Source organism: Pteropus medius, unplaced genomic scaffold (genome assembly GCF_902729225.1).
Source record: "Pteropus medius unplaced genomic scaffold, Ma_sr-lr_union100, whole genome shotgun sequence".
In the NCBI taxonomy this organism is placed as follows: Eukaryota; Metazoa; Chordata; class Mammalia; order Chiroptera; family Pteropodidae; genus Pteropus; species Pteropus medius.
The window spans coordinates 3,986,134-3,998,960 of record NW_024355990.1 but is presented as its reverse complement, the minus strand read 5'-3'; positions in this window follow the sequence as shown (position 1 = coordinate 3,998,960).

Below are 12,827 nucleotides of genomic sequence, written 5' to 3'. Positions count from 1 at the left end.
TGATCTCGGCCAGCGCCACTCTGTTCCATGACAGCGAACGCGCCCTCCCCCGCATCCTCCTGGGGGCGGAGGCCCCTTCCCAGGCGAAGGTCGGGTCTTGCTCAACTTCCCGCGCCCCGCCCGCCCCCGGATCCAAACCCAGAGCGGGCACTGACCACGACGACAGCGTGCAGGGACAACCGCGCCGGGTGCCTGCGTGGGCGGCGGGGGTCTCTGCAGAAGTCATAAGAATCGCTTTAGGGAAGACCCGTTAAAAACCCACGTTGCCTCTGGGCCGACAACACAGAACCATCCAGATGGGGCAGAACTTGGGCTCACAGGGGTGCCTGCAGCGGACGCAGAGGAAAGCGCCTAGATCATCTGGAGATTCCACGGCGGGGTCAGCCTCCAGGGCAGGGTGGCCTCGGCACCTGCCCCTCTAAGCTGGTTCTTAATTTGCCTTCTCACGTGGTTGATGGTGGGGATGCGTGAAACGTGGCTGACTGTTAGCTCATGGGGCTATTATCAGGGGCCCGAGTTCAGATCCCTTTGCCCCTGTGCGGCCTTGGACAAATCCCTGGCCCTCCCTGGCCTTGCCTGTAGCGGTCACAGGCCCCGCCTCATGTTAAGAGGCCCCGGGAAAGGCACGTGGCTCCTGCGCCTGACTGTTAGCAGCTGCCAACGCTGATCCCACGAGGACCCAGTGTCTCCTCAATGTTGAGCCAACCTCTACCCGCTCTGAGCCCAGCACAGCCTGGCTCCCGACCTTCCTCGACCTCAGCTTCTCCCCCAGCTTCTCCCCCAGCCTGGCTGCTCCTCTGGGGTCGCGGGCGCGTCGCTCTTTCCACCCCGCCACCCCCGTGCCCCCTCCTGCGGGATATCTCCGCATCTGCCCTGCGCCCAGAGCCAAAATTCATGAACCTCCCCAACCCAGAGGCAGCAACTGGACCTGCCCAACTCCATCGGGCTGAGTGGGTGCAGGCAGCGCAGGGACAGGGTGCGGAGTGCCAGCTGACCCCTGCTGGTGCCTAGGCCACTCCATCCTTCTGCCCTCCTGGCCCCTTGGCCTGGGTCTGGCTGCCCAGGCGGACCCTTCTCCCTCCGGTCACAGAAGATCTGATCTAGCCTCTCCCTTCCGGCTAGACAAATACAACTGTGGCAGGGCTGGGGGAGGCACACCGAATCCCAAGGTCTGGATACCCCCTTTTCCCAGCCCCAGCCTGTCATGGCATCCTCTCCATCAGGGAGCCCTGGCCCGCCCTGGTGCAGCAGAGTTGGAAGAACGCCTGGGGCCTAGGGGGAAGGAAGGGATCTGGGCCGGTGGGGACCAGAATCAGGAGGTGGTGTGGGTCTCAGGGGCCCACCAAGACCCTGGCCTTTCACAGAGCTTCTGAGCCATGCCCTCTATACCTGTTTATCAGACTGGATGGTGGGGGGAGGTTCGGATACGGAAAGGGAGAAGGGGCTCCTGATGGAGGGGACGGTAGGAAAAAAGGGCCCCCTCCTCCTCCTCATCCCCCAGGCCTTGCGGAGGCGCAAGCTTGGGGGCGGGCCAGAGCTGGATGTCGCTCCAGAGCCGGAGGGTCGCTCCTGAGTAGCAAATGCCGGAGCCATGTAGTGTGCCTCCACATCTCAGGTGCACGAGGCTAGATAGAGCCGGCATGCGAAGTGCTGGCAGACTGCGGGGGCGATGGAAGTACACGAGGCCCTGTAACAGGAAGAGGAGCGGCCCGCCATTCCGGGCCCTCCTCTGGATCCAAGAGCCATGACATGCTCGCTTAGTCCTTGAGAAGACTCCAGACGTGGTACCATTATCGTCGTCTCCATTTTAAGGCTGCGAGAACCGAGGGACACGTAAGTGGAACAGCTGGGGTTTGATCCCAGTCACAGACTGACCTTAGACTCCAGCAAACGCTGCAGACACCTGAGCTGTACTGTCACCCCTGGAGCACCGAGAATTGCTGCAGAAGCCCCCAGGAGGGGACGGATTCATGCTGGCGGTCGATGTCAGGAATTTGTCCCATAGAAACGGAGCACTGCCCAGTGACGGAGGGGTGGGGGTGCCTCTCACAGCCTTGGCTGCAATGACAGGCACCTGTCTGGCCAGAGGGGAAAAGGCGTTAAATAGACCAGGGGTATAATTTGCGGTGATATCACACAGCTGTTAAAAGCAGGGAGGCCACTCTCTCCGTGCTGCCGTGGCATACATCCAAGAGACGGTAAGTGAAAAAGCAAGGTGCGTGTTTCGTATAATTCCACGTACCTGTGATTAAGGAGAACACACGCGTATCTGCCAGGAGGCCCGGAAGTGTATTTGTGGAGGAACCCCGCATGCTGGTGGGGAATCAGGGTGAAAAGGAGGGGCACAGACTTTTCTTTTTTAATTAAATTTATTGGGGCGACATTGGTTAATACAATTATATAGGTCCAAGTGTACGATTTAACAATAGATCATCTGTATATTGCACTGTGTTCACCACCCAAAGTCGAATCTCCTGTCACCATATATCTGACCCCCTTTACCCTTATCTACCCCCCCAGACTCGCTTTTCATTTAATACCATGCATGTATTACTTTTATAACTTACAGAAAAACAGTCTAAGCTTTTTTTAATGGGCCTAAAGGGGTAGGGGGAATCTTGACAGGTGGGGCTGAAGAGAGGCGTTTCGAGTGGGATGCAAGATCAAAGTAGCAAGGAAACCCTGGTCACTGTAGGGAGGCTTCCGGGCCCCCGGCTTGGCGACATTGCAGGATGTGTTGGGAGGGTGATAGGTGACAAGCCCAGGAAGGCAGGTGGGCGTGTGCCGGAGGCTGGCGGCCTCAGGACAAGGTGTTTGTGTTTTATCCTGTAAGCAACGGGGAGTTTTCGAGCTGGGAAATTGCACCTCATATGTTTTGCTTGTTTGAAAAGTGCTTCCTCAGACGCGATTGCGTGTCTGAATCTCGAGAGCGATCCCGCGAGGGAGGCGGGTGAGCTTTGCAGATGGGGAAACAGCTGGACTGAAGGCCACAGTTTTGAGACGGGAAGTCTCTGTCCTGGGCGAGCTCCGCTTTGCAGGAAGGCGGGAGAGGGGCCAACCCCAGACACTTCCCCGACACATCGATCCCGAGACCCCTTGTGACTCTCGGATCAAGAAGTTGAGACGTCGTGACCCTTAGAAGAAAAGGGCAAAGGACCTTGAAGTCGAAAGTTAGCAAACTGCGAAAAGCTCTGATAGCAAAGCTTTGAAGGACGTCGCAGTGTTTGTCCAGGGAAGGAAAATATTAGAGGTGTCTTCGTTAGCCGATTAAAAATTTTTAGAACATGCAATGAAATTCCATCGAATGAAGGGATGCTGACATTCTTGTCGAGGTTCAGAGACGTTTAGGGCTGCGCCCTAAAACAGATGGCTGATGGAGCACAGAGCTGGTGCCGGAGCATAGAGCTGGTGCCAGACCTCAGGCACACACTCTTTCCAGCCATCGTGGACCATATCCGGTTTCAGAAGGGTCATGCTAGCTGTGATTAGGACAGACTGGTTTGGGAAAAGGTGGGGAGGCCAGTGAAGAAGCTCCTGTAAGGGTCCCAGTGAGAGGGATGGGGAAGGGGGCCGGGGAGCAGAGAGGAAGGACAGATGAGAAAGGCTGTCTGTCCTCTCTCCAGAATGCGGCCGACACAAGCCCCAGTGTCCTCTCCGTTTATGCTCCAGTTTTGCCTCCCCTCACCCCGCTCCAGGTGGCAAAGTCAGGAAAGAGTCTGCTTGGGTGGGGTAAAGTTGATAGGGTTTCCGGAGAAGCTAACCAACCTCTCCAGGGTTCCACAGCCTGTATTCACGATGCAGAGTCACCACCTAGTGGCCATAAGGGGTACTGCGCCACGGAACCCCACCTGGCATCAGGGAACCTTGGAGAACCCGCAGAGAACTCTAGCTCCCACTACCTGCTTTCTCACCAGAAAACCTGGCAGTCCCGCCTAAAGGTTACTGGCACAAAGCCTCGGACGCATGCTTAAGGAAGCTCGTGAGTGTGAGTGAGATGCCAAAGCCTATGTAACTCTATGTCACCCTGCCTGCCTTTCATGCCAGAAAGGGCCCCAGTGGCTGGGAGCTCATGTGCTGCAGGACACCAGGCACCCTGAGAACTGCCTGCCACCCAAGGGAAATGCGGGGCATCCAGTGTCCAGGGCCGATGTGGTCAGAACCCCGGGGCCCAGGGGGACTTTTCAGCTGTCTCCTCCTGTGCCCTTCCCTCTCCTTCCCCATGGCGGCCTTGAAATCTCTGCCTCCATCCGTCCCAGCAGCCTGCTCCTCACTCATGTGCTTTTCTCAGCTCTTTATCGGCCTCGCTCTGAGTCAGCCTAGTCTCGGCCAAAGGCTTGGTCATTCTGACTGACTGTTGGGAAGACTTTGAATATTATTCCAGAGCCCATGTCACCTCCTATTTCCCAGTGGCATTCATTCATCCTGCAGACCTCAGATCACCGCTTCATCTCACCTCCCCCCACCCAGGGACGGCTGTGTGTCCTGGGGGAGACGGCACTGGCTTCGGTGGCAAATACTCAAGTATACCCTATGTGCCACTAATTAGCCACGTGGAGTGTGACATTAGGCAATTTACCTCATTTTTGAGGTGCCAAGGCCTCCCGAGGAAGATGCCCCACCCTAGAAGCCCCACCCAGAAGCCATAAATGAAAAGACCGACAGATTTGTCAACACAAAAGCTGCAAAAGCCTGTGCGTTCCGGACAAAGTTAAAAGCTAAGCAGATGGGAGTTAAAAGCTAAGCGAATTTCCAGTGAATGTAACTGATGGAGGATCAACATCCAGAAACTAAAAAAGAGGTCCTACGAATCAAATTACGAAATAATCTAAGAGGAAACGGGATAAAGGCTGAGAAAAGGTCATCAACAGAAGAATAAACGAAGTGGTCGGTGAATACAGAAGAAGGTGCCCGACCTCACTAATAGCGAAATGCAGATTAAAACTATGACAACGCTGGTGCCCAGATCTCAGTGTCTGAATAGAAGTCACCACTGAAGGAACCAGGGCTCCCTGGAGAAACGGCTTCAGGTCTGGGGCAGTGGCAGTGTGTGGAGAGCCTGGGACATCTCTTTGGTGGCAAAAAGCAAGAAAGCTTTTAAAGATTAGTCGGACCATGTCAAAAAGACACAGGAAACAGCTCGAAGGGACTCTCAATTAACAATCTGAGCATCGAAAAGAAAAATAATTATAGGTGATCAAAACACACTGGAATCATGAAGAGTCATGTGTTTCTGAGAACCTCAAATAGGAGAAAGCCAGAGAAGCTCTGGGAACCCCCTTGAGTTATTATTAAACCAATATCTTACTTTGAAAACTGGTGAATAGATGGAATGATTCAAATAGCTATGCTGCCTTTCCAGGAGGAACTATATTTCAAAGTAACCAAATAGCCCTAATTTGGAGGAAGGAAATCTGTGCTTTACAGAAGAATGCCAGCTGTGTCAGTTATTTGTGGCTGCCTAACAAAGTACCCATAAACTTGACTACTTAAGACAACACAGTTGATTTACCATCTCACAGTTTCCGTGGGTCAGGAAACCAGGTGGGGCTCGGTGGGGTCTGTAATCGAGGTGTTGGCTGGACCCGTGGGCATCTCAAGGCCCTGCTGAGGGAGGATTCACTTTCAAGTTCATCGGCAGAGTCATTTCCTTGATGACTGTTGTCCGGAGGCCGGTGCCTGCTTTGTGGGCGTGGGACCTGGGCGGTAGCACGGGGCCCCATGCTCAGAAGGACGCTGTGCCAGATTCACTGTTCTGCTGTCTGTTTCATACTTTTATCTTTGAACTTGGATGTTGTAAGCGAAGTCCAATGGGACAGCGGAGCGTCAGGTGCGAGGAGATAGCCATCTACGTGTCTGCCAGCATTCCTCGGGGGCCTCGTTCTCACAGAGCATTCCAGATGCCCTGTGAGTGCAGAGTTCTGGAGAACCCACGCTGTGTGGGAGTTCAGCGAGTTAGTCTGAGTTAATTTGGTGCAGTTTCACTGTTCTGGTAAGAATGGTACACGATCCATATGTACGTACAAGCTACGAAGTACCAGCTGTGCGCGGTTGATGATGCCACATATGAGTTAAGTGCTCTTATGGTAGCATTTGAAAACTGGCAATATACAGGTGAACAGTGAAATTCATGCTAATAATTTAACATTTTAAAGTCCACGACGTTAATAAATGGCATTAAATGGCAAAGAAATAAAAAACACCGTGACAAGTCAAACGAGACCGAAGAAGAAAAAGAAAGATTTATATTTCGGTGCCTTTAAGGACATCCTTGTCCTGCTTTTGAGACTCGGGGCCCCCAATCTTCATGTGCATTGGTCCCCGGAAATGACGTGGCCAGTGCTGGCAGATGCCTCCCCCGTTGCCTTGCCACGTGAGCCTCTCCACAGAGCAGTTTGACACCATGAGCTGGTCCGACGTAGGAGCAAGTGAAAGCCCTAGAAAAGGCCAGCAATTGGAAACCTGTCTTTGTAACTTTACTTGTGAGTAGAAGGAAAGAGTGAGTTTTTCCTAAAACACACCCACACGCCGAAGTGCCAAGTAGTTCTAAAGAAGGTGGCAGGCCTCCACCCACTGAGTTGGAAAGATCTCTGCGGTAGGCGGAATGTTTGCGTCCCCCCAAAAGTCATATGTCGAAACCCAATTCCCAAGGCGATGGTATCTGGAGGCGGGGCCTTGGGGCGATTAGATCATGAGGGTGGAGCCCTCAGGCGTGGAGTTAGTGCCTGGAAATGGGAGGCCCCAGAGAGCCCCTAGAAAGCCCCCTTGACCCTGTCACCCTGTGGGCACACTACGAGAAGTCTGCATCTCGGAAGGAGACCATTACCAGAACCCAGCCATGCAGGCACCCCGACCTTGGACATCGAGCTGCCAGAACTGCGAGCTATATAGACCTTTCAGCTGTCTGCAAGCCCCCCAGTCTACGGAAGTTTGTAGAAGCAGCCAGAACAGACTGAGACAGTCTCTAGCACATATTAACACATATTCGGAGCGAAGAAGCAAACTGCAGAACAATGCCTAACGTCCGATTCTATTTACCTAAGATGCGTGCGCACGCGCACCAAACTGTGCAGAAAAAGGACGAGAAAGACACACACCTGTGTGTTGGCGAGTTGCTCCTGGGGACAGGAGAGTGGGAGCTGGTGAACAACACACTCGGTGATGCTGCTGAGAACGTGCTCAATGCCCTAATGCTTTCTGTAAATGCACCAATTCAGTTGATCCTCCAGACAGCCCATGGTGTGGATGAGTCACTGAGGCACAGGCAATTGGAGGCACCTGTTCGAGGCCTCGAAGCTGGCAATGGAGGTCACGTGCTCGGGCACTGGCCCATGCAGCCCCTGGAGACTGTCATGTTTTACTTTATATTCACAGGTATTTCTGGAATCTCTTACAATGAGAATGTATAGCTATAATGCTTACATAATTTTTTAAAAAAAGTACAGGAAGAGAAAAACAACCCTTGGTCTGTGTTCTTCCTCTTCCCAAGTCCTGGTCCTTGCCTTCCCTCCCGCCCCCTTCACTGTGGCCTGGTCCCCTGATCCCTGCTATACTTTGGGGACTGGAGTGGCTGGTCACTAGCCAGTTTTCAGCTCCCCGGAGCCCCTTGAAATAACTCCCAGGGGAGACTCTGGGGTCAGCAGCAGAAGGAACAATTCAAGAGCCAGTGGGTGCCCAGTGGTCACCTGGCTGTGGTCACTGAGGTCTAGCAGAGAGGGTGAGAGGCTTGCTCACCGTTGCACAGTAAGTCAGGGGGCATCTGGAACCAGTCCGGGTCTCCCGATGCCCGTCCCAAGTTGCGCTGCCCACAGGCCCACCCTCTGTCCCTGGGAGCTTTCTATCTCAGGGCTCCCTGAGGCCTGTCCTTGCTCCCGAACGGGAGGCCTCAGTCCTCTACTCCCATGGGAGTGGAGGCAGAGGCTGCTCCCACTGCTCCTCCCGAGGGGTGAACACCTGTCCCCGCTCACGTCAGCCTAGACCTCAGTTCAGGAATAAAAGCCGAGGATGTTAAGTCTGTGATCACCGGCTCCCTCATGCTCTGAGGCCTTCCCACCTCATCCGTCAGCCCCAGGCCCCTTGTCGACCTCATCAACCCCACGCCCCAACAGCTGCTTCTTTTCTAAGACCTTCTAGATCCCAGAGGGCCATCTAGGACCCGAAGGCCGTTGGAAGTTCTGAGCTGGGGCCGCCATGTTTGGAGAAGGCTTCGCTCAGCTGCTGGGCAGACACAGACTGCGCGAGGTGACTGTGCCCTCACAGGGCGGAAGGGACAAGCTCTCTGGGGTCTCTTTTATCAGGGCACTGATCTCATTTGTGAGGACTCCACCCTCATGACCTAAGCACCTCTCAAAGGCCCTGCCCCCAAATACCATCCCATGGGTGAGCTAGGTGTCTACCTGTGAATTTTGGGCGGGGACACAAGCTTTCAGTTGTACGTAGCAGCAAGACCCTTCCCTGGAGCCAGCGGAGGGAGCATGGCCTGCCCACACCTTGATTTCAGACGTCTGGCCTAGAACAGGGAGAGGATCAGTGTCTGTTGTCTGAAGTCCCCTGTGTGTGGTAATTTGCTATGACACCATGGCGGCCACCTTCTCTAACTCTGGTCAGCCCTACCCAACGTCCTGCCTTTGGTCCCTGCTCTGTTCTTGGGTGGCCAGCTGGCCTCTTCCCCCACTGCTTCCCAGGGCGGGGGCTCAGGGCTTCCAGCCTGGCCCCTCTGGGAGCCCTCCTCCCTCCGTCCCTCTATCCCTCCTCCCTCCGTCCCTCTATCCCTCTCCCTCCTCTCCTCTATCCTCTCCTCCTCCGTCCCTCTGTCCCTCCTCCCTCGTCCCTCTATCCCTCCTCCCTCCGTCCCTCTATCCCTCCTCCCTCCGTCCACTTGCTTCTGGTCTTTCGCCTCCTCCCAGCTCGGTTGGCTTCTTCCCTTCTCTCCTGAGTCCATTCAGCGAATGTCGCCTGACCAGGCGGCTACGGACACTCAGGAACAGAGGGCCAAGGAAAATGGAAGCTGTCTTCATTTAAAATGTTGATTTTTTTTTTTTCTTTTTAAATCATGGCTTTTGTGGGCATTAATTTTGATTTTTAAAAAGGTTGCATTCGAATATTATTTCTCTTGCTTCTTGGGGTTTTTGGTGTGCCCTTAAATTTTGCCCCTGAGGTGACCGCCTCATGCACCTCGCCCTAGTCCCTGCTCTGGCTGGTGAGGTTCATGGCCTCGTAGGGTGGGAAGTGCAATGTCAGGTCGTGGCGGAGCCACAGGAAACATAAACCGGGGGGAAGGGAGGGACAGGGGCCGCTACGTTGGACAGGTGGTCAGGGAAGGCTTCTCTGAGGAGGTGACGTTTGAGGGACACCTGAGTGACGGGACAGAGCCACGAGACGATGCAGGGGAAGGGCATTCCTCCTGGGACGGAAAACAGCTAACGCAGGAACGTGAAGCTGCCTTGAGGAGCCAGCCGCACGGGGGCCAGAGGGGCCGCAGAGACAGGCCCTGTGCCAACCTCTGCCGGCCAGTGGGCCAGGTTGGGACTCTGCATTCCGTCTGAGAGTGACTGTGGGAGACCGTGCGAGGGCTTTCGCAGGGCGGGGAGGGCGCCGACACCATGATTCGCTCATAAAAGCCTCCTCTGCTGCGGGTGGAGAGAACACGGGAGGCTGGAGTGGAAACCGCAGGCTGCGGAGGAGGCTTTGCAGTTCCCCGGGGAGAGACGGTGGCCTCCTCTCCTGGGTCCTTTCGACCCCCGGGTCAGCCCGCAATCCCCGCGAATGTGTCAGGCACACAGGTGGCGCCACGGGGTCCCCATGTGACCCCGACATAAACCGGGGACTCGTGCAAACTCCAGGCGAAGGGATCTCGCAGGAACCAACACGTACCGCGCGATGCCCCCTTCACGTGAGCCGTACTCGTGCGCTGATGTAACGTATGCACTAGTTCCAGTTCCGCGACCTCCTCTGCTTGAAACGTCGCAGAAGTGCCGTCCGTGTTTTCCTTTTTTCCTCCAAATTCTCTGCAACGATCATATGTTGCTTTCTCGATCGTACGAAACCCCTGTGCTATTTTGAAAACTATATACGAAAATGTAAAGCCTTACATGATTCCAAAAAACGTCTGGAAGATTGGGCGAGGGTGATGGATGGCGGGTGACTTCTCTCCTAAATTTTCTGAAATGCAGTTAGATTTTTTTTGTTTCTGCATCACAAAATTGTTGCTTTTAACCATCGACGATATCCCGTGTCCTGTCTTTTGGACTTAGACAGGGTCAAGTTGAGCTGACTTCCCCACCTGCCCTGGGAGGCCCCTCCCCTCCCCCCACCCTCTGCCCTCTCCCCAAAGGCCACGGCCAGCCCAGCTGCAGAGGGGGAGGCAGCAGGATGGACAGACGGTTCCTCAGGCCCCTGTGTGACTGACGGGCTCTGGGCAGTGAGTGTGTCTCCCCTTCCATGTGGCCCACCCTGTGACCCACCCGTCCCTCAGGAACCAGCTGCTCCCGGAGCCCTGAGGGAGAAACAGAGAAAGATTCTCTAATTCTACTGGGCTCCCCTGATCTTTCCTACTAGGCCTGACTTTTTCAGACTTCTGTGTTTGTCTGTGTTGCCCGATTTTAAGGAGAACCCTGCTCAGCTGGTTTAGCCAGAAACTCCCACTGGCTCCTCGTCCTTCACTGTCCTGCGCTGCCCCACCCCGCCCCGCATGATGTCTGACCCACCTCTGACCTGCCTTCAGCAAGGGTCCTGTTAGGTCGGTGTAGGCAGAAGCCCCCTCACCCTGACGTCTGCCCTGAGTGATCGTGGCGCCCGCCGCCCGCCGCCCGCTGCCTGCCGCCCACCCCGCCGGCTCCTCGGTGGCAAATCCCCGTGGCCCACACCGCGTTCTCGTTTGCGATCTGCGTGGAGGCCTCTTTTCCCCTATTGCAATAGCCCTCGATGAAATCGGTTTCTATGCTTGAACTGCTGTCCAGCTCTGGTTTGTCTTTGAGAGGAGTCAGTCTGGGCGGACACTGGCTGCTCTCACCTCAAGTTCACGGTCTCGGTGACCGCGGGCCGTCCCCCCTCCGTCCTACACCTTGCCTTTTCCCTACCTCGTTCCTCCTCTTCTCATCCTCCCTCTCACCTCAGACCCCGCGGCTCCCTGCGCCGAGGGCTCCTCAGGTCATAAATGACCTTGACTCACCCTATACTTCACGGAGAAGCCAGTCGCCCTCATCTTCCCTCTTTACTGTCCCCCCGCCCACTCCCCCCCAGCTCCCCAGGCAGTCCCCTAAGACCTCCTGGAAATGCTTCCCCGGGCAGCTTCCAGGTTTTTGTCCTACCGCCTGACCCCCTGACCCCTCGCTGGCTCCTCCCTTTACCCCTGACCTCAGGGTCAAGTGCTCCAGGGACACGGCCTGGCCCCTCTCCTCTTCCCACACTCTCTGCCCAGTGATCTCATCTCAGATTTAAGTCCCAGCTCCGACAGCATCGTCCTGCGTTTCATGTGGACAAAGCGGAACTGTCAATACTCTTCCTGCCAAAACCGATCTTTCCCCCATAGAAAACGGCCACTCCGCTCGCCAAGTTGAGCAGACCCAGAAGCTTGTCTCGGCCTCAACTGTCCTCTCTTTCACCCCCGACATCCAATCCACCAATGAATCGTGTGGGACCAACTTCAAAAATAAATCCTGACTCCGTCGCCTCCCGGTCTTAGCCTGTGTCCCCTCCCCCTGCCACACTGCCCCCTGCAGCCACCACCCATGCTTGTACGGATGTTAGACCACCCATGCTTGTACGGATGTTAGACCACCTCTCAAAGCTCTCCTGGGGGGCAAGAGGGGTGAGAGTGTGGACACCACGGTGCTCATGGGGGAGGGCCTCGCCCCGGAAGTGTCTGGCTAGGAGAGACACAGAGCAGCCTTGGGGAACGGGCGCCACTCCAGTAGGTGGAGAGGCCGGGGGGCGGCGGGAACACAGCTGCTTCAGCGTGGGGGCGAGTGAGCAAAGTTCCAGAAGCTAGAGAAAGTCAAATTTGTGATGGAGAATGACAGCGGTTCGGATTTGCCAGGTAACAGGAGGGAAGTGTGTTGCCGCTGGATTACGGGTGGCTGAGAAGCTCAGACTTTGTGATTCTTGAACGGGAACAGGGTGGCTTTTGTCCCTGGTAGACTGGGCCAGTGGCCATGTGACAGACAGACCCAAGAAGGCAGAGAGGATCTTTGGGGTCAGGCCTGAAGCAAATGAAGAAAGGGTGGGATATGAGGGCGGGCCGATGGGACTCAGCGGCTGGTTGCTGGAGGGAGGGGAGGAGGAATGGGCGTTTCCTGTGTGTGAGAAAGAGCCTTAGACCAAGAAGTTGAAGCTGACGGGAAGTCATCTGGGGCCGGGAAGCTGGGCTGACTGCACTGGCTGCAGTGGGGGTGCCCGGCCCTACCGCTGAGGGTCAGGAGATGATCCGGCCTGGAGTGGGGCCCTCCTGGCCCACCGTCCAGTTCCCAGGGTCCCGAGCAGCTCTGCCTGAATCCCTTCCCCTGGTGGAGCTGGGCCATGAGGTTTTTCCTGATTCCCAGAGGCCCCGCTCCCTTACTCCCAAGCGTGTCCTTTCCCCGTTACAGCCCCCACCCCCCCACACACACATGCACTGTGGGGGCCTGAATGGGCCTCTGTTCCCTAGCGCCAAAGGGTCTCCAACCCTCAGGGACTGCCAAAGTCCAAACTCTAGTCCCGGTGCGTTAAATTCTTTTACGAAAGGCAATGAGCTAGTGCGAAGGAAACTCATTGCCCTAGGTAAGGGTGAGGGGGGGCTTTCCTGAGGTCAAAAACGAGTGTTCTCTCAAACAGGATACATTAGGAAGAGGCCA